The following is a 15600-nucleotide window of genomic DNA, read 5'->3' as shown; positions in this document are numbered from 1 at the left end:
TCCTTTGGAAAAGGTTGTGTTCTTGGACTAGGGTCATCACCAGTGGTTTAACAGCACTCAAACAAGAAGAGAAAGAATTTACTAAGAAATTAACTATGTATAACCTAAATAGTAAAGTCTGAGAAGCATTATTAAAGACCATGTTCAGGGTACTAAATAAAATCCTCAATTCCAGTAGCAAGTGGCAAGCAGCTGCAACTATTGAATATCATGGGACCCTGTGCTCAGTCAGGGTCTGCCTATGCCAACGAAGATAAACCACAGACAAAAAAAGGGTCTGGGGCTGACAGAATATAAAAGGGCACAGGTCGTAGCACAGTAATGGCAATAGCTCCCTCCCATGAATTAGATTTTCAGAAATTAAAGGATTTGCACTTAAGCCCTGGTGCCTTCCCCTGAATCTCAAGGTGTGATTGAAAAGAATGATTCACAGAGTATTGTGCCATCTCAGGAGCTCTCAAAGTGAATGCTTGTGTCAAAATTCATTCTGATCTCAATTATACTGATGGCATTTAGTACATATTTATAAACATTTAATAAAGTAGGAGTAGAGTGAAATTGATTAAAGGTAAGCTAAGACATCTAACACTCATGTGCTATCACCTAAACCTTCAGAGATCTTGAAGGTTTTTGTTATTTTATTTACTACCTCTTAGGACACTGGAAGGAGGAATAACTAAGCATAGAGTGGTGTTCAGAATTTAATGGGTGAAAGGGAGTGACTCTCAGCTCCATTGTTTCTAACTGCACCCCCTGAAAGCCCTGGTCTGTAAAAATCTTCCAGTGGTGTTGAAGAAGGAAGTTCCATTTTCCATGGCTACTTCCAGCTGAATAGGGACATCAGCTCTATTTAGGTGTAAGCCAAGCAACTCTCGTCCTGAAGCAGGTTCTTTTTCTGAGGATTTCTTGACAAATCTTTCATGTGGAGAAAGGTTGTGTTCTTGGACTAGGGTCATCACCAGTGGTTTAACAGCACTCAAACAAGAAGAGAAAGAATTTACTAAGAAATTAACTATGTATAATCTAAATAGTAAAGTCTGAGAAGCACTATTAAAGACCATGTTCAGGGTACTAAATAAAATCCTCAATTCCAGATATTTAGCCAGGGCATTCATGAGTCAGGTAGTTCCTCGCAGATCTTAGGAACATTGTCAGCCAGTGACTGTGATGTATCTCTCACTATTTCAGACCAACTGAGATAGGAATGCAGGTCCTTTAAGACAAACATAACTCATTTTAGCAGTTAGGAGACCTAGTACCCATATAATGTCATATAGCCACAATTGCTAGTGAATCTACTTGATCTTGAAGGATGACAGTGCTCTGAGCAAGATTATCTAGGCTATCAAGTTCTTAGATAACTATTAATCACAGAGATAGATGTAATTAGATTTATGGTTTTATATAAGTAATTACTGTTTATTATTTATATTAGAGGGAGTTTCTGAACCACCCAGGATGATCCCAAACAAAATAGAAAAACAAAGTAAAGTAAAACAAAAATGAAGTCATGTTACAATTTAGAACAGATCTGACGATTACTTATTTTTAGAGCTGATACATATTGTTAGTACAAAAGAGAAGAATAATTTTACTTCCATTTTCCTGGAGAAATTGTTGGAAAGTATCCAGATGGGGCACATTTTGAAGAACTGGCAAGTTTTTGGATAAGTCAGATAGATGTCTAAAAAGTTCCCCCACAAATCATCTCAAATGGACTGAGATTAAGTTTGCACAGGGGGCTGCCCGAAGTCTCATTAAGGCAATTGCAAGATCTAGTCACTTTTGGTATGTTTCTTAATGTGGTTTGGCTAAGTTTTGCTGGACAGTCTGGTTGAATCTCCTGATTTTTCTTGACAACTGAGGTCTCCACACAGGGAGGAGATGATACTTGATTCCCAGTGCCTGGTGACTTCCTATATGACCTGAGAGGTGAACGAGAGTCTGTTATCGCTCTGGCTAGACTGAGACAGTCCACACCTAGGGATCACTTTTTTGAGGAAGACTTTGCCACCTCCAAGACCTGTTCTAACCTGGCAAGGAAGGTCTCTAGGCATCCAGCAAAGGTGTCAATGCACACCAAGAAGTGTGTGTACTCTTTATATGTAGTCATGTGGACTACATTTGCTGAATTATGCTATTTTTTCCCATTTCTTCTTGCCTGAGTCCACTTACCCTAAGTAAAGCTTCCTCAGTTAAGTTTAAAAAAATTAGCTGATTTCTTTACTGCGGTGTGTGTAATGAGCATTGCTTTGTCTTGTATAACAAACTCAAACCTGTCTCCCAGAAACCTGTCATACAAGGTACTATCTTGGTCAAATAGGAGGTAAAGAGAAGCTTTAAGACTGCAGAAACATCAACTCTGGTAAACTCAATGAAAACTTATTTTTTTTTTTCTTTCTCGGCCTTAAATCATTGAACTCTTTATTTTGATACTAGTTATTAGTGAAATGCAGGCAATTGGAAAGTAAAAGAGCTTAGTGCCCCTTCATGTAGCAGGAAGGAGGGGAAGCATGTGACTGTGACCTCTGTGTTTCGAACACCCACAGAGTATTCCACTGCAAGGGACAAAGAATGGTGCCACTCCTGCCCTGCTCACCTGTCTGCTAGACTTCCTAAGTCCAAGGGCTGCTTGTTGAGCCCATCTATAGATATTCCAGTCTGGAATCACTCAAGGTTTTCCTCAAAAAGTGTTTCCTTTCTGCTCTCCTTTATATTTGGTTCCAGTGTTATTTTAGTAATTTTGGTGACAGGTTTATTTCCCTACCAAAAATGATATGTAATGTATAGTTTCTCCTTGACTTTTCATTGTGAAACTCTTCTTTATCAAAAAGTCATATCCTTTTGTACTGTAAGCTAATGAAAATTCAGTGATGATGGGAATGGAATAATTGTTAGTAAGGAGTGAGGGTACTAAACAGCAGCTCAAATTTTAAAGCAAGGTCAGGGCTTGAGCTACTGACAGCAGTGGAGTCTAAAATTCCACCACTTATAGACTAATAGCAGCTCAGATGAACTTCCTAGTTCATTTGATCTCTTCCCCTAAAGACATGTTCTATCTAGTTTTTAGACTTCCACTTAGAGAATTCTTCATCCATCAGAATTTCCTCCGCTCTTTGCAAACGAGAAAGTTCTACCTGCTCTATTTTCAATGGGCTCTGTTCTCTCAAATGGTGGGGTATGAATGAAGACCATTTGTCAAATGACTTACCTATGTCAGTCAGGGTACCCAAGGGGCAACCATGCTGGGAAATTTGTCAGGAATTTATTGAGGGAAACATTTATTACTCCTCCTTAGACACGAGTATCATGATGTTAGGTGGTTATATAGTTGATTAGAGCCATCCATCTCCTAAGCACCCCAATTCCACACTTCTGACTGGAAAAAACATGGTGGCCCATAGGAAAGATCTAACAGTAAAAGGAAGTGGTGCTGACCCACACACAAGGCCAGAAACAATTGACATCTGGTTTTTGTTTTTGTTTTTTTTTGGTTTGGTTTTGGTTTTGGCACTGGGGATTGAACTCATGCTTGCCAGGCAGGCACTTGTGCCATTGAGCTAAATCCCCAGCCCTGACACTTGACATCTGAATCCTAAGGAACCCAGATTTCCCAGAGCTGAACAGCATAGGAACTGACCCACAGGATGCCCTGAAATGCCCCTATGATAGAATTGACCCGGTGATGCTCAGTAAGGCTCCAATGATCCAATTCAAAGGAATTTAGGTTTGCCATGATGTTGTATACCAGAATGAGTTGGGGATCAGCCCATATGATACTCTACAAAGCTCCTCCAACCTAATTATTACTCCTTCGGTCCACAGAGATATCATAGGAAATGTCTCATTCATTCTAGCTGACTTCCCATTTGAAGTACCATCTCAGACACTGGGATAAATATGATCCCTAGGCCCTCAAAAAACATCTTATATTCCTGTATAATAAGGTATAACTGAATTACCCACCTGGGGAGCAGGAGGAGTGGCCATTGTACGGGTGTCTAAAATATAGCACCATACTCCAATTAAATTTTGGGGGGGAAATGTTTGGAGGTGCCATTTTTTCAAGTCTTCAAGGCTCTCTACAAAAATGTATGAACTTTGCCCTAGAATTAATCCTTCTTTAGGAGCTGGTACAGCTGAGGATTCCCTCTAGTCAGCTCCTCCTCCCAACAGGGTATCGCCTTACAATCTGCACAATCAGTATCTCTAGGAGATAACATCAGCCTTCTAAATCCACCTGCAACTCAGTCCTGATTTATCTACCATGAGGCCTTAGACTCAGGGAATTCAACATCTAAGTGTGCCACCATTCTACCTTTCAAGAAAAGTGGCAGGCATAAATGGTATAAACCAAGTTCATGTTTTTTTTTTTTTTTTTTTTTTTTTTTTTAGTCATGGATGTTCAGCAGTGCAATGAGAAACTGGGTAAGTTTCCTGAGGACCTTGAAAACTTTGCTAATTAATTCCCGACACTGAAAATAGCTTTTGATCTGACCCAGTGAAATGTCCAGTTCATCCTGGTTTCTTGTTGCACAACAGTAGAAAGAGCAAGGATTGTAAGATATGCAAGACGGGCCAATGATGAAGCTTTTGAAGCTGCAGTCAAACACACAAGCCATCAGCCAACTAATGTGTTATTTGGGAGGTAAGCAGTGGCCAGGCCAGATTATAAAATGGGGCTTGGAGAAAGCAAAATAAAATGATACTTCTAGGTGTGCACCAAAGTATGTCCAAGCTGTTAAATTATGATAGACTCAAGGTTACTAGTCAAGACTTTGATGAATATCCAGCTTGTTCCCAGTACTGCCTTGAGGAGCTAATCCGTAAATACACTAATTTGAACCTGGAGTTTAACGAGGGTCAGATTATCCAGGACAGTATTTTATTAGCCAATCAACTCCAGATATTAGGGAAAAAACCTCCAGAGATTCCAAAAAGGCCCATTTGCAGGGGTTAGTCAATTGGTCAGTGTGACTTACATAGTCTTTAACAACCAGGGATCCAGTAGAGGAAAGATGGAGATGAGTAAGGAAAAAAGACAGGCTAACACCATGCTAGCCCTAATGATTAAGGGTCATGATAAAGCACCAAAGCGTGGTGTAGACAAGTCTGAATGCTTCAAGTGCAAGTGACCAGGGTACCAGGAATAGCAGCACCCTAAAAAAGCACTAAGTCCTTGCAGAGCCTGTCTGAATATGAAAGCAGATTTTTAGTACTGAAGGAAGGACCACCCTCATTCTCAAACTGGGAACTGGTCACCCACCAACTTGGTGGCCAGAGAAGAATGCCCAGACAGTGAAGGACGGTGCCCAAGTTGGCTCAAGTGGCTCCCACACAAGTACATTCCATCACCTTCCAATACCCTCAGGTAAATCTGGATGCAGTGAGCAAGCAAATCACATTCTTTTTCAATACCAGATCATTTTATTCAATTCTAAATACTTAGTATAGTGAGTTACTATTCCATTCCTCCATTGTTGTGGGTCTTGAAGGAGTTAATTAGTAAGTTTTCTTTACCCTCACTCTTAACTACCAGTTGGGAAATTTCCTTTTCCAAGCTGCCTGCATGATAATACCAAGGGGAAAATACCAGTAATTAGAAGAGATATACTTTTCCTACTCAAAGCCACTCTGTCATTCAAACCTCTGGTAACCCTCATGCTAGCTGCTAGGAATCTGCCCAACCTAGCTACATCATATCTGATTTTCTCTGCTAGGAGTTGATCTCCAAATGTTGTTTGATGACACTGGCATGAGCTGTCAAAGCCACCCTAGTAATTGTTCAGCTAAATATCCTAATTTATACTTTCACAGAAGACAGGAAAAGCAGGGGCTAAAGCCCATTATTAATAAACTTTTGGCTGACCCTATTCCATTCTTCATATAACACAGCCATTTTGTCAGTAGTCAAGTAATTTGGAGAATATCACCTAGATCTCAGAGTCATGCATGAGGCAGTGGTGCCTGTTGACCCCCCAATGACAGACCTTTACATTCTCCTTGCACAAGTCCTGGGAGACACTGATTCTCTGTCCTTGATGTCAAGGATGCCATCTTTTCTATTCCTGTGCACTCCAGCTCACAATGTTTGTCACATGCACCTTACAAACCTCATACATAGTGAATTAACAAATGGTCTAATTTTTTTTTTCAGAAAAGAAAAAAAAAAAACACATAACTCTGGGGTCAGAGAAGTAAACCTTTTTTTTTTTTCCTATCTAAAACAATGGAAAAATCAGCCTCATCCTGGATATAGAGTCCCTCTATGTGTTTTATGTTGCTAGTTATACTCTCTTGGTTGCCACAACTCACTCATGGTTTTTATTAGGGAAAATAAATTGTTGTTCCTTGGTCTCTGAATACGTAGGTCCAGTGCCTTTATTCAGACAGAGGTAGCTATAGAAGATGGACTTCTACCCTCTGCAACCTTTAAAGATTTTGGGGGAGCAGGTGTTTCATGGAGCAATAATATAGATAGTATAATTAAGGCTTTAGGACCACACACCAGGACTTGAGTGATGCCCCAAAGCTAAAGCCTTCCTTTGCCCTAAGGGAGGCAGAAATAAGAATAACAAAAACCCCAGGAAATTCCTAAAGTTCTGGGCCAAGGCACATGTATGTGAGATCCATTGGAATGATTTATAATAACCTTTCCTCACTCAAAATTCGTGTGAATTGCTTGGCATGCATCTAATTATAACTGAATGAATAATGGGAGAGGACATGAGCAGAAGACAGATGATGAAATACCCTATCAACCATTTATCATCTGTCAGTCATCTCCTGAAAGATCCAATGAGAGGCATCCTAGGTGAGGCACACCTTTCAAATTCTAAAGTTCATCTTATTCTTAGTGCACTGGAAAGCAGAAACACTGAAATGACACCCAGCATAAGGAGTCACATGTGTTCTATATCAACTGGCACTGATTGGGATCGTTCCCAAAATATCAGAGCCTTGAGGCTCAAAGAGAGCAGCTTACATGGGACTGGTTTATATGGGAATACAAAGGGGAAATACAAAGGTGGAACACTTGGCTGTCTTTGATTCTTACAATACATATCATAGTGACTAGCTATGCATCACAGTAACCAGCCTTTTGTAAGAAAAAGAAGCAACCGGAATTCCAACAGTAACTATTACCTGGGTAACTATGAAATTGAAGTATACTGGTTGGGGGATGGGGATATTTTCTATTACACCAGCCATTTCATTCTTCTCATCATTCTGTGCCATTTTTCTTCATGCTATTCCCTCCACTTTTCCCCCCTACTTTTGCAAGCATAAACCCTGGTAAAGCAAAAAGCAACTAAAGCAACTTCTCCATTAAGCTAAAATAAATTTAGTTGCTCTTTACTTTACCAATGTGTGAATAACTTGTGATACTTTGCCATGCACAAGAAGCTGTAATCTATTTTCCAATTATAAGAATTTCCTTCTTCACCCACTGTATCGTCAATTTAGAGACTTACAGATTCAGTCTGAAAATAAATAAAGGATAAGGATGTAGCTTATTGTGAGGGCAATGTGTTCAGTTCTAAAAACCCAAGTGCCACTAAATGAATAAACTATGTAACTCAAAGAACTGAACTAAGACTTGAGGAGAATAACAAACCTTCAAACAACTCTCATATCATGTAACTGGACTACAAGTAAGAAAATAATCTTTTTAACTCCTAGAGAGAACTGGCAACATGGTCCTGGTTGCATTTTATAACTTAATGGTCTAGGAAATTTAGTTCTTCTATCTCTTCCTTTAGGAATGACAGTATCTATTGTTGGAGACAGATAACTTGTCTTTTTAGTTCACAAGTTTCTGGATCAAGAGGAGGTACATAGTCAAATCCTGTTTACATCTGAATTTCAGTCAGATTTTGAGTTACTTTAGTTTAAGACTGAAACTGAAAGAGGCTCAGGACTCTAAGGTGTTTTGCAGAGTTTCATATGTTTCCAGAGGAACAGCTATCTTAAGCTGTTATTACTATCCCTCCTGATACAGTAGAATGGTTCAAAAATAGTCCAGGTTCTTGTGTACATTAAGGAAAAAATTGCCAAGTATACACCTTATAGTAAGTAGTAAGTAGCCACTTACTACTATTTTAAAGATTATGTTATTATAGACAACTAAGCTAGGCAGAAATATAATAGGCAGTCAGTTAGGGCTCAGTCCTCGGAGAAAAAGATAAACATATTTCAACTGTGGCCACAGACACATCTGTTGGAAACCAAACTCAAGATAAAGATGAAATGATCAGGCTTGTATAATTCCTTAAAGGATAAACACTAGCATAATGGAGCCTAGATAAACATCAGTCAACCTGGTGGGTTATAAAGACTTCAGGACCCATGATTTAGTAGTAAAAGTCTTTGTTCTTTCCATGCACCCTTGTTCTGTGACTAGCTTCCACAGTGGATCACTGTTACCTAAGTAACTATACTTGTATCCTTATTGGTTGTTCGTACCTATAACACATGTTGTACTAACATGTGTGTTTCTGTGTAAAATTTCCATGTAAAGTAAGGTCCACATGCTACCCATTCCGGACACCCTTCTGCATCACAGGAGTTATCATGCTTACCTTCACTGTTCCTATAATTTATTCTTCAATTTTTAGAAAAAATAAACTCAGCCTATCTGACAGTTTGAGAGTAATAATATTTCCCTTATATTATATTCAGAAGTTCTGATATCACTCTTGTAACAGCAGGTTGTTAGCAAGCAGGAACTGGCAGATGGGCAAAGGGAAAAAGGAGGAGGAAGAAGACCCATGGTGGTAGGTGAACGTTGGTGGTAGAGAGGTTCTCTACCAAGAAGCTGATGGTGGCGCTGAGAGTGTCTGAGCAGGCAGGCATAGGGCTTGTGTGTTGTTGGCACCCAGCCTCCGGGCTGCCCTGGAGGCAGCCTCCTGAGAAAAGGAGGGAGAGGAACTCTCAATAACTGAGGCTTCTTATATTTCAAGGGTCAGACACCTCTGACTCCAGGTGACTCCCGTTGGTCTCTCATTGGTGCCAATGATCTGCCACCTTGAGGTATCATGGCCTCCTAATCTTAAACATGGATAATGATTTGGGTGGCGATGTGTTTATAGTTAGGGAGTGGCTCCCTCAAATGCCATGGACAGGTTTTCGTATTGTACCACTCTGGTCTGGGCTTTCTTTAGTATTTGTTCTGCGCTAAATAATAGGAAGACATGAGACTGCCGCTTCTGAGGCTGTAACTTTGCATCTTAGAATGGAAGTTTCAAAGTTAGATTTAGAGATAAGCAATTTATCTAAACTTCACCTGCTGAGCATATGAAAAGCACCCTTCCTTTTCCCAGCCCTGAAGAAGTACCAGAATATGCAGATGATGGCCCCAGGAGGCTGGAATCCAGTTTCCTTTCCACAAGAAGGGGAAGAATGAGCTGACCTTACAAAACAAGTAAGTGTGAAGATCTGGACTATCTCCTTGTGTTCCTGCTTACCTCTGTTCTTTTCTGCAACAGGCTCTTACCCATCTGATAGTGATTTAAATGAAATGAACCTAGTTTCTCCATAGACCTAAATTTGGATAAATCTTTTCTTCTTTAAAAATAATTGGCCTCCTTTGATTTGGTGAGCAGCAAGCAAAGAAACATGAGCTTGTGAACCTGAGTGACTGGTTAAAGAATAGTTTTTAAAAGATTTACAGCTTCCAATTCTATTCTCTTGGAGCTCTGAACTAATATTTAGGAAGCCTGAGTAGCTTGCTGGAGAGAGGGGTCCATTCAGGGTCAGCAATTCTGGCCATGTCAGCTGAATGCCTGCTTTTGCAAAAGAATCTACCCTCAGTGTTTCAGCTCTGACAACTCCCCGTTCATTGTAATTATATGAATGATTCTGGCTGTATCACAAGGAGCAGCAGGAGTTTGCCTTCAAACCCACAGAATCATGAGAATTCTTTTACAGTTGCTGTAAGCTTCTAAATTATAAATTGGTTGGTTATGTGTCTTATTTACTCTTCTCTCCCCGCTGAGACAAAATAGCCCACACTCAAAGTTAAAGACAAAGAGGTTTATTTAGTTTACGATTTGCAGAGGTTTCATTCCATAATTGGTTGGCCCCAAGGCCGAGTGGCACATGGCAAAGGGGCATCAGTTAATGGCAGCAGAAGACAGTGAAACCAACAAAGGGGAAGGGGCAGGCAAGACTACTATTGTTCCTTATATTATATGCTCAAGGGCAGGGGCAGCACTCACATTAGTAATTCTAACCAGAACTATGCCAAACCAATCAATGAAGAGATTTTTCTAATCACCCATCATTCATTCCAGTATCACACACTCTAGATTGAGCCACTTCTGAAAAGGATCGTGACCACAAGAGGCTTTGGGGAGACATCTACACACAAACTGTAACATTATACTTCCCAAATAATTAAAACAGAATGCTAATGGTGATTCTTTTATAATCTGAGTTACTGGAAATTTCTCATATGTAATTCCTTTTGATATTGATGCCTAACCATCTGTTTATGGGCCCTTAAAAGAGAGGTTCCTATCTCCTAGGTCCTAGTCTAGTTACGAGCTGGTGAGCCTCTCCACACAGCAGGAGTGGCTAGTGATCTGGAAGCTTTGTCTGTGTGTATAGCCATTTACTCTCCCTTCCATTACTACCTGAGCTCTGCCCCTTAAAACCTATTGGTTTCTGGCATAAGGTGCCCACAGGGTCAGGAGCCCAACTGTGAACTGCTAATAAGAGGGATCTATATTGCATGCTTAGTTAAACTATCTCAAATTACCCTCATTCCCTCAGCATCTGTGGAAAAATTGTTTTCTATGAAACTGGCCCCTGAGGGCTGAGGATTTAGCTCTGTGGCATAAGCGCCTGCCTGGCAAGTACAAGGTCACAAGTTCAATCCCCAGTACCCCCCCCTCGCCAAAAAAAAAAAAAAAAAAAAAAAGGAAAAAAGGAACTGGCCCATGGTGTCAAAAGGATTGAGGACTACAGTGCTATAATGTAACTTTTGTATTTTAGTGTACATTCTCAATCAAACACTTTAAGTCAAAGGTGCCTCATTCCAGTAGATGAACACCAGCTTTCAATGGCCAAAGTACATAGCAACTAAAAGTTTCTTCTTCAATCAGGTAAATTAGGGTGTTTTAGAAAATGTATAATAGATCAGCTCTTCTTAAAACGTTTTAGGCACTTTTCTCTTTGTTGTTTCTCATTATGCAGACTATTAACAGCATCTATTTTCTGTTTTTATGTGCTGTCTCCTCATGTTTTTCTACCATTGCCCCAACATAATTGTCCATGAAAGGTGCAATTCTTTCAATGTTGATTAATTTTCTTAAAAGCAATCTTATATTTCTAGCATCCAAAATTTTGAAGAATAAAACTCTCTTGTAATACGGATTCAGGAAAATGTCTTAGCAATAAAGCTGGATTGTAAATGAAATAAAAAGTGCAACTAATGGTCTAGAAAGACATTCCTTCTGAATATTTCTTAGAAAAACATAATGCTCTAAAGTTAGGTGGAATAGAGAATAAACCCAGAGTTCAAAAAGTAAAAAATATTACTTATTTCCTGTAGTTAGAAATGTTTAAAAAATCCTGTTTCCATTTATTACAAACACAGTCATGTCCATCATCACATTTCTGATTGTTTGAGTTTTATTATTTGTGGTAGACAGTAACGGTTTTACAGGTGTTTGTATGTAGCATATGTATATGAAATTGGTGAAAATATTTCAATCATCAAACTATTAATTTTTATTTGATATTGTAGGTAAGACATTACTAAAGAATGGAAATTTGTTAAAAATTGTCTGCACATTGCAATTTCTTACAGGAAGTGTGTTTTTTTCTAGATAATTAACTTATTAATAGTTTCTTTTTTTCTTTTCTGGAACACAGGTAAATTTACATGTTTTAGGCTTCTGTCCTATTCAAATATTTATGAAATAACTTCCTTTGTTAAATTTAATTTTATATTAGTACAACATGTTTGGTGTTCGTGCAGTTTACAGTCATCTTGGGGAATGGTTACATATACATTACAAGTTTTTTTTTTCTAATTTCCTTTCTCTTACTTCCTCTCTCTCTTCCTCTTCTAATTTCCCTGTCATCTTTTTCATAGTTGTTGATATGATTAGTCAATTTTTGGCAAATAATGTCTACATGGATTGGAGTTATTAGGAAACTGACATGGCACATCTTTATTCCTCTTCCCTTCACTCTTTGTTCTTGTTACCTTGGACCACTTCCCTATTGGATAAGATCTGTCCCTTTGTCCCCTTATATCCATCCTTCATCCTTTGTATGTACTTTGCCTCATTCAAGTGGGGGACACTATATAATATTTAAACTTGTTTGTCTGATTTATTTTACTTAATGTTATATTTTTCAGGTTCATCCATTTGCTCACAAATGCCTCAAATTTGTCATTCTTGGTAGCAGAGTAGTATTCCATTATATATAGATATCACATTTTCTTTATTCATTTGTCCACTGATGGGTATACAAGTTGTTTCCAGCATTTAAGTGTAATGAATTGTGGTGCTTTACATATTGGTAAGCATGTAAGATTATGTCTTAAACTCTTTACAGCAGACATTTTGAGAAGGAATAGCTGGTCATATGGAATTTCCAACCTCAGTTCCTTGAAAAACCTGCATACTGATTTCCATAATGGTTGTACTAGTTTGCATTCCCACAAGCAACGAAGAAGAGTTTTATATTCTATTGTTTTATCTTTTAATGATTGCCATTCTTTCCAGAGTAAGATGGAGTCAGCATTATTTTAATTACCATTTCTCTAATGGTCATGGATTTTCAAAATATTTTCATATATTTGTTGATCATTTGAATTTCTTTCTCTATGAAATTCTTGCTCATTTCTGTAGCCTGTTTCTTCATTGAGTCTTTAATTTTAGTTATTTAATTTTTTTTTTTTTTTGCGTTCTTTGTATATTCTAGTTATTAGTCCTCTGGGGAATAGCTGGCAAATTGTTTTTTCCATTCTGTAAGTTTTCTCTTTACTGATTGACTCTTCAGCTGCATACAAGATTTTCAGTCTGGTATAATCCTACTTGTTGATTCTTGCTGTTATTTCTTGTGCAACTGAGGTTCTTTTTAGAGAATCCTTTCTTATATCTATGTCTTCAAATGGCTTACCTATTTTATCTTTCAGAGTTTAATGTTTGTTTTATTGTTTAGATCTTTGATTCACTTTGATTTAAATTTAGTATATTATAAGACATAAGGGTCCAGATTCATTCTTCTGCAAACAGATAATCAGTTTTCCCAGTACCACTTGTTAAATAGGCTATTTTTCCTATAAAATATGCTTTTGGACATTTTGTCAAAGATCAAACACTTGAATATGTCTGTGGAGGTTTCTATATCCTCTATTTTGTTGCACGGATCCACGAGTCTTTTTCCAGTACTATGCTATTTTAATCATTATTGCTTGGTAGTATAGCTTGACGTTTGTTGTTTCTATGTTGCTTGTTTTGCTCTTAACTGTCCAAAATAACTTTTGCTATGTGGGGTCTCTTCTTGCTTTACATGAATTTTAGGATTTTCCTCTACATCTGTAAAGTATGCTATTGGTATTTTTATTGGGGCTGCATTGAAGCTGTATAACAGTTTTGGAAGTATGGTCATTATCACAATAATATTTCTGCCTATCCAGGAAGAAGGAACATCTTTCCATTTTCTATTGTACTTTTCAATCTTTTAGAGTACTGTAGGTTTTTTCATAGAGCTCTTTCATTTCCGTGGTTAGGTTAATTCCTAGATATTTCATTTTTTTGAAGTGGTTGTAAATGGTGTTATCAGAATTTCCTTCTCATGATGTTATTCACAAAGGCTAGTGTCTTTGTGTTGATTTATTTATTCTGCTATTTTTTGCATTTTATTATTAATTATAAGACTTCTGGGGTGGACTTCTTTAAGTCTTCTATGATTATCATGTAGATTATCATGTCATCTGCAAATGATGATAATTTGAGTTATTCCTTTCCTGTATGCATACTTTTTACTTCTTTCTCTTCCTCCTATAATGTTTCAAGTACTATGTTGAATAGCAGAGGTGATAGAAATGAGACATCCTTGTCTCATTCCTAATTTTTATGGAAAATTGTTTTCAATTTTTCTCCATTTAGTATGTTGCTGGTTATCATAAATATCTTTTATCATATTCAGCTCTGGTCCTTCAGTGCCTATTTGCTTCAGACTTTTTATTATGAGGGAGTGCTAGATTTTGTCAAAAGGCTTTTCTATATCTATTGATATAACCATGTGGTTTTTGACCTTTCTCCTTTCTTTGGTGATGTATTGGATTTATGGAATTATGTAACTGAATAATCCTTCTATCTCTGGATGAAGCCTACTTAAACATGATATATGATATGGTTGGAAATGTTCTACGTTCTATTTGCTAATATCTTACTGAGGATATCTGCATCTATGTCCATTAAAGATACTGGCTTATCAGTCACTTTTTTAGTTAGGTTTTTATTTTCTTTTGGGTTCAGAGTGATGCTGGATTCTATAAAAGATTTTGAGAGTAATGTATCCTTTTCAATTTCTTTGAAGAGCTTGGAGTATTTGTGATATACATCCTTAAAGGCTTTGTAGAATTCAGCTGTGAATCTGTCAGGTCCTGGGCTTTTTAAAAAACTTTATTTAAGGAGAAAAAGAAAAAAAACAGAAAAAGAGTACAAGTTATACAGAATTTCAGAAAAAATAAACAGTAGGAAATCACTAGTTAATAGATTACATATTGTCATCTTAAAAATCGTTGTTCAAGTTACAAAATTAAAGGTCCTGGGCTTTTTATAGTTGCAAATTCTTTATTACTGAATTAATTTTGTTGCTTATTACTGGGTGATTAGTCATGTTTATAGTCTTCTTGCATTAGTTTTGGTGGTTTTCATATATTTAGGAATGTGTCCACTTCCTCAAAATTTGCTAATTTTTGGAATATGGTTTTTCAAAGTAGTTATTGTGTTCTGGATTTCAAGTCTGTTGTGATTTGACCTTTGTTATTTCTAATAGAATTGATATTAGTCTTTTTCTCTTGGTGAGACTTGCTATTCATTTATTTATTCACTTTTTCTTTTGTATTTTAACAAAAAAGAATAAAAATGACAGAGAATTAAGAACAAATTAATAGTAGGTTAATATATTGCATATTTTTATATTTAAAGTAGTTGCTCAGATTACAATATATAGGCATGAAAAAGTGATCAGTGAAAGCACAAAACATTCTTTTTGATAGAGATCAGTAGTATGTATGTATATATATATATATATATATATATGTAGAGAGAGAGAGAGAGAGAGAGAGAGAGAGAGAGAGAGAGAGAGAGTCTTTTCCCTCCCTTTTTTTCTCTTCTCCATCCGTTGTTTTTTCATTTTAATCAGTTTCTTCATCTTTCACTTTCACAATATCTATAATACATTTTTGGATCTTAAATAATCTTTCAGTTTTTTTACACAAGGGACACAATCTAATGTTTACACATGTATGATTTATTTCACTTATGAGTATGGTCTCCAGTTGTATCCATTTGTCTATAAACGCGTGAGTTTATCCTTTATAGCTGAGTAGTACTGCACTGTAAAAAT

This window comes from Cavia porcellus, unplaced genomic scaffold (assembly GCF_034190915.1).
Source record: "Cavia porcellus strain 051 isolate PalLab524CR breed Dunkin Hartley unplaced genomic scaffold, mCavPor4.1 scaffold_1, whole genome shotgun sequence".
NCBI classification, from domain to species: Eukaryota; Metazoa; Chordata; class Mammalia; order Rodentia; family Caviidae; genus Cavia; species Cavia porcellus.
The sequence above is the reverse complement of the archived record's forward strand: the minus strand, read 5'-3'. Positions refer to the sequence as shown.